Raw genomic sequence first — 13,398 nt, forward strand, 5'->3', positions numbered from 1 at the left:
TAACACAAAATGATTGAGCAGAAAGTTGTGTCACAGTACAACTAGCAACTTGAAAGCACAGTACGTAACTATTGACGTCAGTATCTATCTAACCTCCCACTTCTTCATCCTTGCTCTAACGTTAGTGGGAGTTTAAGGAACAAATTCTACGAGCACTATGGACTTCCATTACAGTCGACTATGACAGTACACCAGTCTTATTCTTCTTTTTCTCTCTTGTTTAGGAAAATTGATAAGTTAGCTTCTGCAAGCCGGCATAATGCCAGCGCAGTGAACTTGCACCCGAGAAAAACAGACGCACACCATGATGAGTGAGACAGACTTGCGTTACTGTACCGGTACAGTACATGCAGGTGGTGAAGCTCATATTTTTCTATTACAGGTGGCACTGAGAATACTCTGTTAAAAGGGCTACTGCTTAATTAATTTAACTTTCACCCTACAGTGCAAATGAGTACTAGAGAAGGAAAAAGAAGAAACTAAATAATCTGATTATCTATCACTTCACATGGGATGTATTTGATTACATATGGGATGACTTTAGGTGCTTTGCTTTTTATTGAGTGAACAGTGATACACCCACACATGAATGACGTACTACTACCAAACTAAAATTATTAAGAGAGGTAGGGAGTGTCCACCATAATAACCGGATATATGCTGTGCTTGCAGTTGCAATACAAACTACTGCTACTATTCATGGTAGTATTTGGACAAAATTACAACTTCTTTTCTTTGCCTTTCCTACACTGGAACAGACGTGCGGGTACGGTGTTACATGATCTTCAAAGTAACACTTTGTTCATCCAGTGACCATCTACTCTCTCTAGATACACATATGCTATCTAAGAGTCAGATAGTACCATGATCCAGGCATCCATCCATTCAAAGTATATGCACACATACAGTTTCTGTTTCACCCACCAAGGCTGTTCTCCTTCCACCCATCCTTGCTTCATCATTCACCCAGCCATGCACCATACCATATTCTTTCCTTCCCAGCCACCTCGGGGACCAAGCAAACACATATCATTCTTCTTTGCCAGTCATCATTAAATTTCTCGTCCTTCCACACTTACTTACACCCTTCTTTCGCTTTTCGTTCATCCCATCCATCAAGTTCATCTCAGATCTGATTGGGATTCTTCTCGCCAAAAACTTCACAGCTAAGTCGAAGTACATTTAGAGGAGGCTACTACCTGGTTGATTTATAATTCACCCGTGCAGAAAGCACACTCTGCAGTCTTCAATCTCAATAAGTAAGGAATATATAGCTTACCTCTGCCCGCCACCACCGTGTGAACCCTCACAGGCACATTGGTGTTGTCCGGCACTTGCACCGCCTCCTCCCCAGAAGTGTCCTCCTCATCCACTACCACCACCTCCGCGCTGGCCCCGCCACCAGATGTTCCACCTACAAAGTACATTTAAGATTGTTAGAATACACCACTCACTACTATATAATATTTGGCCTAGGAATAAAGAGGTGTGAAAAAAACAGAAAACAATGTAATAGTTTGTGACTGTCTAATCTAAAGTAAAAATGTTCCTTTTTCCAGGGAAGGCTCAGTGCATAGAGCTATTGCTGACTAGAATGGGAGTCCAATGGAATTGCCAAATGTGCAATCTTAGTTAGCTACATAGACAGACTAATAAGAATAATCTAGTAATACCACAGGGAGTCATAGTTGAGGCAGGATAAGAATTTAGATACAGTCTACAAAAAGAACAAAGACGATTTAGAAAAAATCGAATGAGGAACGCTAGGAAAAAATAGGCACTCTATATTAAAATGAAAACTTACTGGGGCCAGCAAAGGAGCCCTCGCCTGGCCGATCCTGCCCTTCTACAGCAGCAGCAGCAACCACCTCCTCCTCTGTCCTCTTGCCCCTGGAGGGAGCTGATGTACAACATGAAAGAAAGAAAGAGACGAAAACATGGATGATTGTTGTCAACCAAATCAAACATTACAAAAGAACAATAACAAAATATTTTGACGAAATAGCAAATAGACAACTATTCCTCGGGATATATTGACCGATCCCATGTGGTCTACTATGTTATTAGTATTGCTTGATTTGCTGACCGTCGACTTGGAAAGTTCACATGTAACTCACTAAACAAACTACTAAAAAGGTTCGCCTAGGACTGGCAGGCAGCAGTCCGCAGCACACAAAGTGACAGACAAAGTCCATCGTGATTGCAGATCAGCGACAACACTAAAAAGTTTCCTTCTACATTAACCAGTCATTAAAATACTCAAACTATCAATCCTCCACCACTATTTCTTCTTATCGCCATGTGTACAAAAGAAGGACTAAACTTGAGTCTGTAGGGGCTGATTTAGAAGCCCCTTGCAGCTCTTTTGCTCCATTGTTGCGTGACTTTTGTGACGCAGCGGCAGGACAAAAGAGGCGCCATGTTGCGGCGTATATTAACAACGTGACGCATATGGGAGATGCATCACGTTGTAAAGCCCTGCGTCATCAGGGGGCGTTCCGGTGCAAGGGAGGGCGTTCCTGCGCAGGAACGCATCCTAAAAGTGGCTGAGTGACATCTACAAGATTTCAATCGGTCACTTTGAGGACAATGATGCGTGACTCAAACCCTGCGCCTGCTTGAAGCAGACGTACGGCTTGACGCAGCATTGGGGAGATATAGCACCCCAGAGCATTGCTGGAGCTGCACCATCGTTGCGACGCAACTCCAGCAATGCGCCGCCTTTACGGCAAAGAACTGTAACGCTTAATATCTGACCCTTAGTGTCTAGCATTACACAGTTCTTTAAACTACACTCATGCATAATTTCACAGGCCAATGAAATGAACACAAAATCGAAAACAAATAAGCATAGTAGCAGCGCTACTGAGAAGGAGAGCAGTGCACCTGAAATGCACAGAAGATTTTGAAATATAATTTACCTACAATGTAATCAGCAGCATTATTGCTCTTGGTAAAAAACAAAAATTTGCAAGATAATAACACACAGAGCAGGAGAAAACAGAGTAGTAAAGAAATAGCTACTACTACTCACCAAGCCCGGGGATCTCAAGGCCGAGCAGGTCCAGCAGATCGCGTTCCCGATCCAGGATATCCGTCCAATGGTGGGTGACTTGGTTGTAGGTGCGCCGGACCCGAGATTGTTGGTACATGGACCGGCACACCATCTCCCACCGCTTCCGGCGCTCCCGGAGCCCGTAACCGCTAGCGATCTTGCCGCCTGCCATGATGGTCCTGGGGAGGCGGCGCTGAACATAAAAAACTAGTGCGGCCACCTCCTCCGCGCTGAAGATCTCCCGGGGCGCGACATTCTCCCCCCTCAAACGCCCGCACGGGAGCCGGGCATGGGGTGCGGGACCCTTCTCCTTCGCGGGCTGCTTCCCAACTCCCTTTACCATGGTCGGGGCAGAAAGGAAGCTAAATAATAAAGAAGAAATAGAATAGGGAAGAAGAAAAGAAAAGAGTTTAAAAAAGTAGTTTAAAATTAACAAAAAGTAGCAGAAAACACAAAAATATAGAGCTAGAAAAATAGAGGGATAGATAATAAGTAAAATAGATTAAAAAAAAACTTCAAACAAGCAAAGGATGGCAGAGATTCAGAGAGGATACAGATTCAGAAAGCATGCCCAGAACCATAGGAATGAATGAGAAACAAGATGGCCGCGCCCGTTCACGACCGCGTGGGTAAGTTCGCGCGCGATTTTCCTCGCGAGCACACGCAAAATTGTACTAGCAAGCCGCACACTTTGCGAGATTACACATAGCGCCCGGAAACGGAATTACGTCACGCAAACAAGATGGCCGCGCCCATGTACGACCGCTAGGGTAACTTCGCAAACCTGTGATGATGAACCAGACGTAGAAACAACATAGTCGCGGCCGTTGCGAGCCGACAAGTACGTTCGCAATAGTGAACTGGTACACAACCCTCGCGAACTGGCAGAAACCTTTGCGAACAAAAAAAAATAATTCGCGAATCCGTAAATACGCACATTCGCATACGCCAGATTGGCAAAATCCGCCCATGCTTAGAGAAGATTAACAAGGCTATGAAGTTTGGGACTGCGGGGCATGTCAAAAGTGAATGTATTCGATAGCTTGCAGAGGGTACAAGAAGGCGCTGATGAACCGAAAACGGGCTGGGATTGCGATGGGCTGAAATAAAAGTACACTGGGAGGGGGGAGGAGAAATGCGAGACATGGCCTGGCGGCCTGGCGGCCGTGAATAATCTGTGAATGGAGGTAGCGGGGTGTATCGACATGGAATCAGGGGTAACCCAGGAGCAGCAGTTTTAAAATGAAACGTGAAGGGACCTCAGAAGCACTTGCAAGGCTATGAAGTTTGGGACTGCGGGGCATGTCAAAAGTGAATGTATTCGATAGCTTGAAGAGGGTACAACTGGAGGCGCTTGATGAACCGAAAACGGCCTGGGATTGCGACGGGCAGAAATAAAAGTACACTGGGAGGGGGGGAGGAGAAATGCGAGACACGGCCTGGCGGCCGTGAATAATCTGTTAATGGAGGTAGCGGGGTATAGCGACATGGAATCAGGGGTAACCCGGGAGCAGCAGTTTTAAAATGAAACGTGAAGGGACCTCAGAAGCACTTGCAAGGCTATGATGTTTGGGACTGCGGGGCATGTCAAAAGTGAATGTATTTGATAACTTGAAGAGGGTACAAGGAGGCGCTTGATGAACCGAAAACGGCCTGGGATTGCGACGGGCAGAAATAAAAGTACACTGGGAGGGGGGAGGAGAAATGCGAGACAGAAAGTGAAAGTACGGCCGGCCGTGGGCAGCAACAGCAGGGGTGAACAATTAGGGGGGAGGAGAAATGCCTGAGGCCAAGCGCACGATGGGGGAAGCTTCAGATGCCTGTGGGAGGGAGGCTGAAGGCTTTGATGTGGACGCGCTTTCCACTCCAGTGCTCCACACAAACTGTAAGAAATCCGCATGGTTTCAAACCTCGGTTTAGCCTCTATATCTCTCGCCAGCAATGCGCAAGCACATTGGCAGGCGAGACCTAAAAAGGAAATTACAGCTGATGATTAACTCACAATTGGTCACAGAATGCGGCAACAGCTCCATCTACTGTCGCATTCACTTAAATTAATATGTAAAACCTAACCACTCACAATAAATCAAAGAGAAATACATACATAATAACTCTGCCCAAGATTTTAAGCCCCCCTCGAAAACCCCAAAGTATATCTTTACCTTTAGTGTCGGTGTATAAACAAGGAGGTCTAGCAACAGAAAACCACAAAATAAGGGGGACTGGCAATAACAATGATGGCATTGGCATACACTTACTGCTTTCAGAGGCGAGGATGACTCAGCAATTGATGCCAGGGGCCAGTGAATCTGGGCTCCATTTCAGCTGGGCACACACTGCTTCTACTGGCGCTTGGGTGAGCATGCTAGACACTATTTGCCTGCGCATGCCCCTTTGACCTTTTCTTGTCAGATGCGGCCCGAGGAATCACAACAGCAGTAAGGGCGCTGAGTCCCTGACTGTTGTTGTTTTCCATGGGGGCCGCAAGGGAAGGTCTGGCGGGCTGCAAGTGGCCCGCGGGCCGTACTATGAGTTCCGCTTATCTAAAGTCTTGATAAAGAGGGTCTACGTCAAGCTAATAACATCAAAACGCGTCGATGCATTGACTTCATAATCCGTGCAGTGTGCTGTTACACTCGATATTGATTGTCTCCTGTATATCAGGTCCCAGCCCCAACGCCATTTTACACAGATATGGTTTTTTATTGACAAAGTGTAGTGTCTTTTAATGCTCTCCTCCTTATTTCTTTTGTAATTCAATCTGTTTATCCGTCAATTTATTGTGTGATTTTTTTTATTTAGAAGTATATAAATTATGATCAAATGTTCTCTTATTTTTAACTTGCTATATTTGTTTTACATGTTTTTAATACATTGATATCTAACCTTTTCAGTATTATTTGTGTGTTGGCACATTCAATTGTAATCGTCTCTCCCCTGGTTGAATTTGTGTGATAGAGATGTTTGAATAAAAAAGGCATTTCAGTATTGGTGGACCAAAGGACACATTGTTGTTATTTCTGTGTGTAGTAAGCAGAAGGGAGGACAAACGTGGATGAATAGATAACTGTGAGTACAAGAGTAGGTGGACAGATGACTTGAGGTGGGAGAATAGGTGGATGCATGGGTGAGTAAAAGGATGCATAACTGTGGTTCCAGGAATTAACTGGTGATTAATTAAATGCATGTATGAATGCATTGGTGAGAGAACTGATGAATGAATGAGCAAGTGCAGGGATGAAATGGAGAGTGAATATATGAGTGAGTGGCAAGATGAATAAATGAGAGAATGAACGGGTGAGTGCCTAGACAGATAAATGGGTACAATGATTAATGAAGGTCTAAACGGCGGAAGAGGTTGTGGATGGTAGCAGTCCCATTGGTTGCAGGTAGTTATTCTCTTCTATCATAGTTGCTCATGCATTCACTCATCCATTCATGTGGCCAGTTACTGGCACATTCGTACTTCCTTCCACTCATCAATCCTAATCAATCATTCAGCTACAGGTTAACTTTCAAATTAACCTACTAACACAGCCAACCAGCCACACACAAACTCACCAGCTGATGAAGAAACACTTGCAGATACAACAAAGCCAAGACTATTGGATTTGTCAATGTTTGCTTTTGGACAAAGAGCCTTTTGGGTCTCTCCTACTGTCTGCTTGTGTGGCGTATTGTTAGCATACAGTTGGTTTAGGGTCCTCCCATTACTTACCATTGGTTGGCTTCATTGTCACTCTTATTTGCTTGTTTCTTATTTGTGAGCTTGTGTTGGCTTTCCTTCCTCTTCTTGTGTTTATCCCTCTCCTGGACAGGGATGCATTTCTTGTGTCCTTCTACTGCTCATTTTTCAATCACTACTTTTTTTTTGTTTAAGTACTCCACAAGAGTGCAGGTGTTTAGCACCTGTCTCCATAGTGTGCTTCTTTCCCCCCTCTGCGTTTTGTATTGTGCTCTCTCGTTTGCCAGTGTGCTTTTCCCCTGCAACTCCTGTTTCTGTCTCGCTCAGTTACTTTTCCTTGCCATGCTTTACTGTGCTCTCTATCCTCCTTATTTTGTCTACCTCCCCCACGCCTTCTGTGTTACTTACCCCACCCAACGGCTCAGTGTTGGTTCCGCCATGCTCTCTTGCTGCTGCTTCCCCCATCCCCCTCCGTATTGATTACACTTCCCAGCACCTCCTCATGCTCCATTTTGCTGTCTTGCATCATTGTTTCTCTTTTTGAGCTTGACTTCCAAAGAAACTAAGGATACTTGGATCTGCTTGGACATGGAGCAAATGACCTGCACAAATTCTGATTAAACTTCACAGGGGAACAACTATTTCAGCTCCACTTCTAAAGAGGGGCAGTTGCACCAAGAGCCCCTGGATCTACAATCATGGCCTGTGGTGTCATGGTGGAGGAGGTCAGGCCCTTAGCCTTCATTCAGTGAAGAGCACAACTCCCCCTTCTAAGGGGTAACACCTGCAGTGCTCCTGACCTCTCAAAGACACTACACAAAGAGTGCCACAGAGAAGCAAAGTAGTCAATCCATCTTTCTGCTCCGCAAGTTTTAGATTTGACTCCAAAGACTCTAGAGTTTTATAACATTAGAATTCAGGGCTCGAAGAAGACAATTTTTAGATATCTATAAGAAAAAGCCTATTGTGATTTAAGTGAAATGAAAAAGGTTTGGGGTCTTCAAAAGAGGTGTGAGCCTAAGTAATTTAGGGTGTGGCTTAAAACACATGAACTACACTCCTGTGCTTTACACAGCAAGCTGCCTAACCAGCATTTAGGTGCCTCTGTGTAAGCTTTCTGCTTTTGTATCCAGACAACTTCCTAATTACAAACATGCGTAAAACAAGCAAGACCTATTGTATTTGTGAGTGCTGGTTTGTGCAATCCGTCCCACATCATTCGGTAATTTTCAATCATTTTCCATCTCAACTCATGATCTGTGCCATGAATATTGCCTGACTCCATCCTCACCCTACCCCTGGCTAAGCCCTGCCATGAGAATTTAATAAAAGCTGTGACAATAAAAAAGAGCCAGAGGTATTGGTGCACTAAACAAGATTTGAGCCAAATGCCTTGGTATTGTTTTCCTATGTACCTCTTGCCTTTTCAATAGGATTTTTGCATTGTGAAAAGAACTCTCAAATCCTTGTGCGATATCAGTGTTGTCACATGACAATGCAGCCATCTTGGCTGGAGGGGGTATGATGCTTAGCTTTGACCATCGGGGAGCTGACTCACCGCTTACCGCGCCTTGCTACTGCTGGAGCAGGTATCAATTTAAATTAAAATAGTTGATCACCCCCCATCTCACACCAACAAGGTTGATCCCTGCTCAGGTGTTTGTTGTTACTTCTCTGCGACAGACCTATGCCATCTTGTATGGGAAGATCAGGAGCTAAGCACCTCAAAATCGTAATCACAATTCTAATTCCGTCAATAAAGATAACGTAGATTCGTTTTAAGGGTTTTATTTCCATTAAAAAGTTCAGTAAATTCTCTTTTTATCTTTATTCAGTTAGTTAAACGTATCAGCCAAATTACAGAATTGATAATTAAAATATGGTCAGAACAAATCATAACAAATAATGCATCAAGCACGTACCATAAAGGAAAGAATCTGTATTCTAAGAATGGGGCAAAATGATGTTAGCAGGAACCCATAAAGAGTTCCAGTTCGAGAAGGAAGAGTGGGATAGAGCATGAAGCTCAAAATTGGACCAGTCAATAACAGCTGAACTTCCCATAAAGAGGGGTTCACAAAACGCAGTAGAGTCTCAGCAATAAAGCAAAATAATCACGTAGTAGCAACTGCAATCAGGTCAGAAAAGGAAGGCAAATCAGAGTTCAGCATTAAGCTGTTAGCATTTGTCCTCAGTGTGGACACGTGGTATGGGGCAAGTGCCTGGGAATAAGCACCTGGGAAAAAGCGTGGTAGAGAGTTAACCTACTCTAGAAATAAGCACTAATATAAAGAGTCAAAAAGAAATGTTGCCGTTCGTGTTATATCTTCTTCTCCCGTCCAATCAACTTTCAGTATTCCTGAGAACAGACTCTCCTCTTCCTTTCTCACGATTCAGCAGAAAAAAAATCAGAAAATTATCACGAAGTATGGAAGTATATAAAGCTATGTATATGTATGAAGCCTTTCGATTCTTAGACCTCTGTTCACATGAGCATGAATACATTTCTAACCTTCTAATGGAATAAATTGTATGTTAGCTAAACAATAGGCTATGTGAAATAGAAGCATCAGCTACAACGAATATTATTCAGCACCACATCTCTGCATTGTAAACTGAAAAATGTATGTTAAAAAGATCAACATTTCTATTGATGCATTGTATTTGGTGTGTGAAATAAGAATTCATTTTATTCAACAATAAAGTGTTTCTAGCAAACATTTTCAAAATGTTATTGTTAATCAGGCATGTGAGGGTACGGTCAACTTTTAAGCATTGTGCACGTCTCAGTACATTTGGTTTAGTTGCTTGTACAACAAAGCTTGCTTTATGCATTTTGAGGTTTAGTGCTTATAGGTATAACTGCGTACTGCATTTTTGCTCAGTTTTATGTCATATCAATTCAATACAACTTTCACGTTAACGTTGAACATATGACTTTAACTATATTATTTTGTACTTTAATAAAAACTTTCTTTCACTACCACTAGCCAGAACTGGTCAACAATTCTAGAACTGGCCTTGAGAAGGAACATCACCGTCTGTTGCATTGCATTTGGAATCCCCACAGAGATCTTCATGCTGGTATCTGGTATCTAACATCACAGCTAGGAAGAAATCTGATGTTCTGTTGTTCTTGATGAATAGAGGTTTATTAAAAGGAAATGGCTGTTCCTGGTGAATTGAGATTTAAATATAGGGTAAAAAAGCACAAAGAACCAACACTGTTTTCTGGTTGTTCTAGACCAGTTCAAAGTTACAAGTTGACCATGATGGAGCGCAGATCGAATATAGGGACCAGGTTAATCTAGGTAGAAAGTGTACCTTCGGACTTAGAAACTTTTATGGAGGAAAATTGGTGGCAATTGAGTCATCCAAGTGACAAGCTAAATCCAAAGTGGGGTTCAGCGGCAGTAGGTTGCTGAAAAGCGAGGTGCCAGTGTGGTCGTCGGTGAAGGTGGGTCTAAGTCCGTGACCAGAAAGGCCTTAATGTCGATGGGCTGCTGCTCAGCGTCGGTCCCGATGAAGCACTCTACATTCAGGCTTAGAAACTTTTCTGTAAGTCAGATCTTCTTCAGCGGGGCAAATAGCAAGCTGAGGCCAACAGGTGAATCAATGGCTGTGTCTATGATGGCAATCCTTTTTCCTGATGTTCCCCAGGCAGAACTTTGACAAAAAGTTTTTAGGTGTCAGATCTTGTAGCTTGGTGACAGGGGGAGTACATTTTAACACCACCCAAGTGTCCAGGAACTGGCGGGGGGCACCACTTATGGGCTAAAACTTACTCTAACAGACGCTAGCAGCTGGGTCCAGGGCAGGTAGGTCAGTTTGTATTGGTCAGCTGCAGGTAACGTGCATCTGGAAGTTTGTTGTGTTCTTGTAGACGACTGACCACTAGAGTCACTTCTGAGGTCCTGGGTTCAAGACAAGCCGAATTGAAAAAAGGGAGCCTTTGCAAGGCAATATACAATACAGAAATGGGCAGAGAAACCTAGTGCATGTAGAATACCAGAATTAATTACATACAAGACTTATAGTGTCACCACATTTATTAAATAGAAATATATATTTTTCTTTAAAACACATTAATTTTCAATAAATTACATACAATGCTGTGAAAAACATTACATATATAAATAAGATATCCACAAATACACATCAAGTGTTATTATTATTGTCTCCGAGTTTCAGTGAATACAACTTTATGGCATCAATCCTAGATTGCTTCTAATAGTTTGTTTATATCTATGGGGTCATGTCAAAAACGTAGACAACCATTTCTGATCTCATACACATTCAAATAGCATAATGCAATTGGCGGTATGTTGGCATTAAATGCGTTTCGGCGAAGCCTTCATCAGGGTTCCGTCCTACTGTGCACGATCTTGGGATGATTCGTCTGAAAACCAGACTTTTGTTGTGATGAAGAAAATGTCATCACCTGGAGGAACTGAATATGTATTTTAGAAATAGGTGAAATTCATTTTTTCAATTATGATTTTCCTTGCTATTGGCAAGTATATCTTGTTTACAGGGGCCCATAATTTTCCAAGTTTAAGACAAGCAGATACAGTCTTCCTTCAGGCTTTTCAGACAGCAGTGCAGTCCCATATTATTATTCTTCACAGGTCTAGGACTGTTCTGAGGTAGGTACTGGGGATGCCACATTTATGTCCAGTGAAACCAAAAAGGGCTCGGGTCTGGTTACTATCTGGCCTAGACCACTCTAACTGAATAAACAACAAATATGGCCAGATCGCTGAATTCATTGAATCAATCTATTGACACCACACCTAGTTAATGATCCTAAGCGGGCAACATTTTCATTATGATCATTTTGCTTATTTGTATATATTTTTACTATTCAACATGTGCGAAAACAAGACACTGTCATCAAAAAGACTTTTTTACACCATTAATACAAACACATATTAAAACCAAATGAAAATGAAAAAACATTCATAAAGACACCATATAATCAAAGGGAATGGGGGATGCCTCCAAGTATTGGATTCATGGGGCACCAGTCCTAATATTTTATATATACAAAAACAGGAGGCCAAACAAAACTTTCTAAGAGCCTGCCTGTCGAATACACTGGAAACATCAAACAGTGGCTACGGTACATTGAGGACGTGTGGTGCATCTGGGAAGGAACAATTACAGCATTGACAGAATTCCATGAGTGGTTGAACCACCATAGTCCTGACATCAAGTTCAGTTTGACACATGATTGCAAATCACTTCCATTTCTGGATGTTGAAATGAAACATACGCCTGAAGGACTGATGTCTTCTTTGTATTTAAAAAAGACAGATAAAAACAATGCACTGCACTTCCGGAGTTACCATCCGAGAAATCTAAAAAACAATCTCCCCCATGGACAATTCCTAAGGGTGAGATGTAACTGCTCCAAAGGTGAAGACTTCGAAATACATAGTGAAGCCCTGAGCCAGAAATTAAAAGATAGAGGATACCCTCGCAAACTTTGTTGTTTATACATTCATGTCCAGTGTCAGCCTGTGGGGAGGAGAAACTCCTGGCCACTTCCTAGCCAATAGGGTAAAAGTTTCCAGAGTGACCATACCCTCTTTAACAGCACTTCCTGTGCTTCTTACTTCAACCTATCCCACAGTGCTTCTCTCTACCTAAAACCAACATAGCAGAACCTTTCTTCTCCAGGGCAGAACTCCCTGTGTCCACCCAGAGGTGTGGCTATGATAATAAACAAGCCTTTCCTTGTGGTCACTCCAAACCAATTTTGGGGCAGCTCCTTTCTTCCATCGTTTTGAATCAAAGCTGACAAGCAAGACAAAAGGAAGGCAGACCTTAGTGTGGGATATAGTGTAGGCATATTGTGAAGCTCAGGAAGGGGCCGGGCACTGTCCCCAGTCTATCCTGCTCAAGGACGAAAAGCACCTCTCCTTACCAAAGCTCTTTGTCCACTGTCTGGGAGCAATCCACATCTCAATACAAAGGAATCAACAGCAGTTAGAAGGCACTGACACTGATGCTCCTTTTGGCTTGGGTAGTAAAATGACAACTTTCTAAAAGTGTCATTTTAAAAATAGTACGACCTTAACATTAAATTGCTATTAGAATGTAAAAATGTTCTAGATGCTCCTAAACTGAAATTAAGCACTATAACTTGTTATAGTTTTTTCCTATGGGAGAGCCAGCCTTGCCACAATGAAAAAAAATGACTTTGGAGGGATTTCACTGTCAAGGCATGTAAAACATTAAATACACATGTACTACTTTTTAAAACCCCAACAAAGAGCCTGTACCAGATGGCATTTATGGATTAACATAGGGGAGACAACTAAACATTAAAAAGAAAGATTTCTGCTTGGCAAATGGTTTGTTTTGCCAGGTCGAACTGCACACCCAGGCTGCATGGCAGGCCTGAAGACACGTTTTACAGTGCTACTTTAGTGGGTGACACACTGAGCGCTGCTGCCCACTGGTAGCATTCAATTCACCGTCCCTTGGTATCTGTAGTGCCATATACTAGGGACTTATTAGTAATTAAAATGTGCCAATTTTATGGATTGAAAAGGGAAAGCAAAAGCATTTTACCACTATTTAGCAGAAGAAACGTGCTTAGAGTCCTGTGGCCAAAAAAACAGGTTAGACAAAAAGAAGGCAAATATCTGGG

Source organism: Lissotriton helveticus, chromosome 5_1 (genome assembly GCF_964261635.1).
Source record: "Lissotriton helveticus chromosome 5_1, aLisHel1.1, whole genome shotgun sequence".
Lineage (NCBI taxonomy): Eukaryota > Metazoa > Chordata > Amphibia > Caudata > Salamandridae > Lissotriton > Lissotriton helveticus.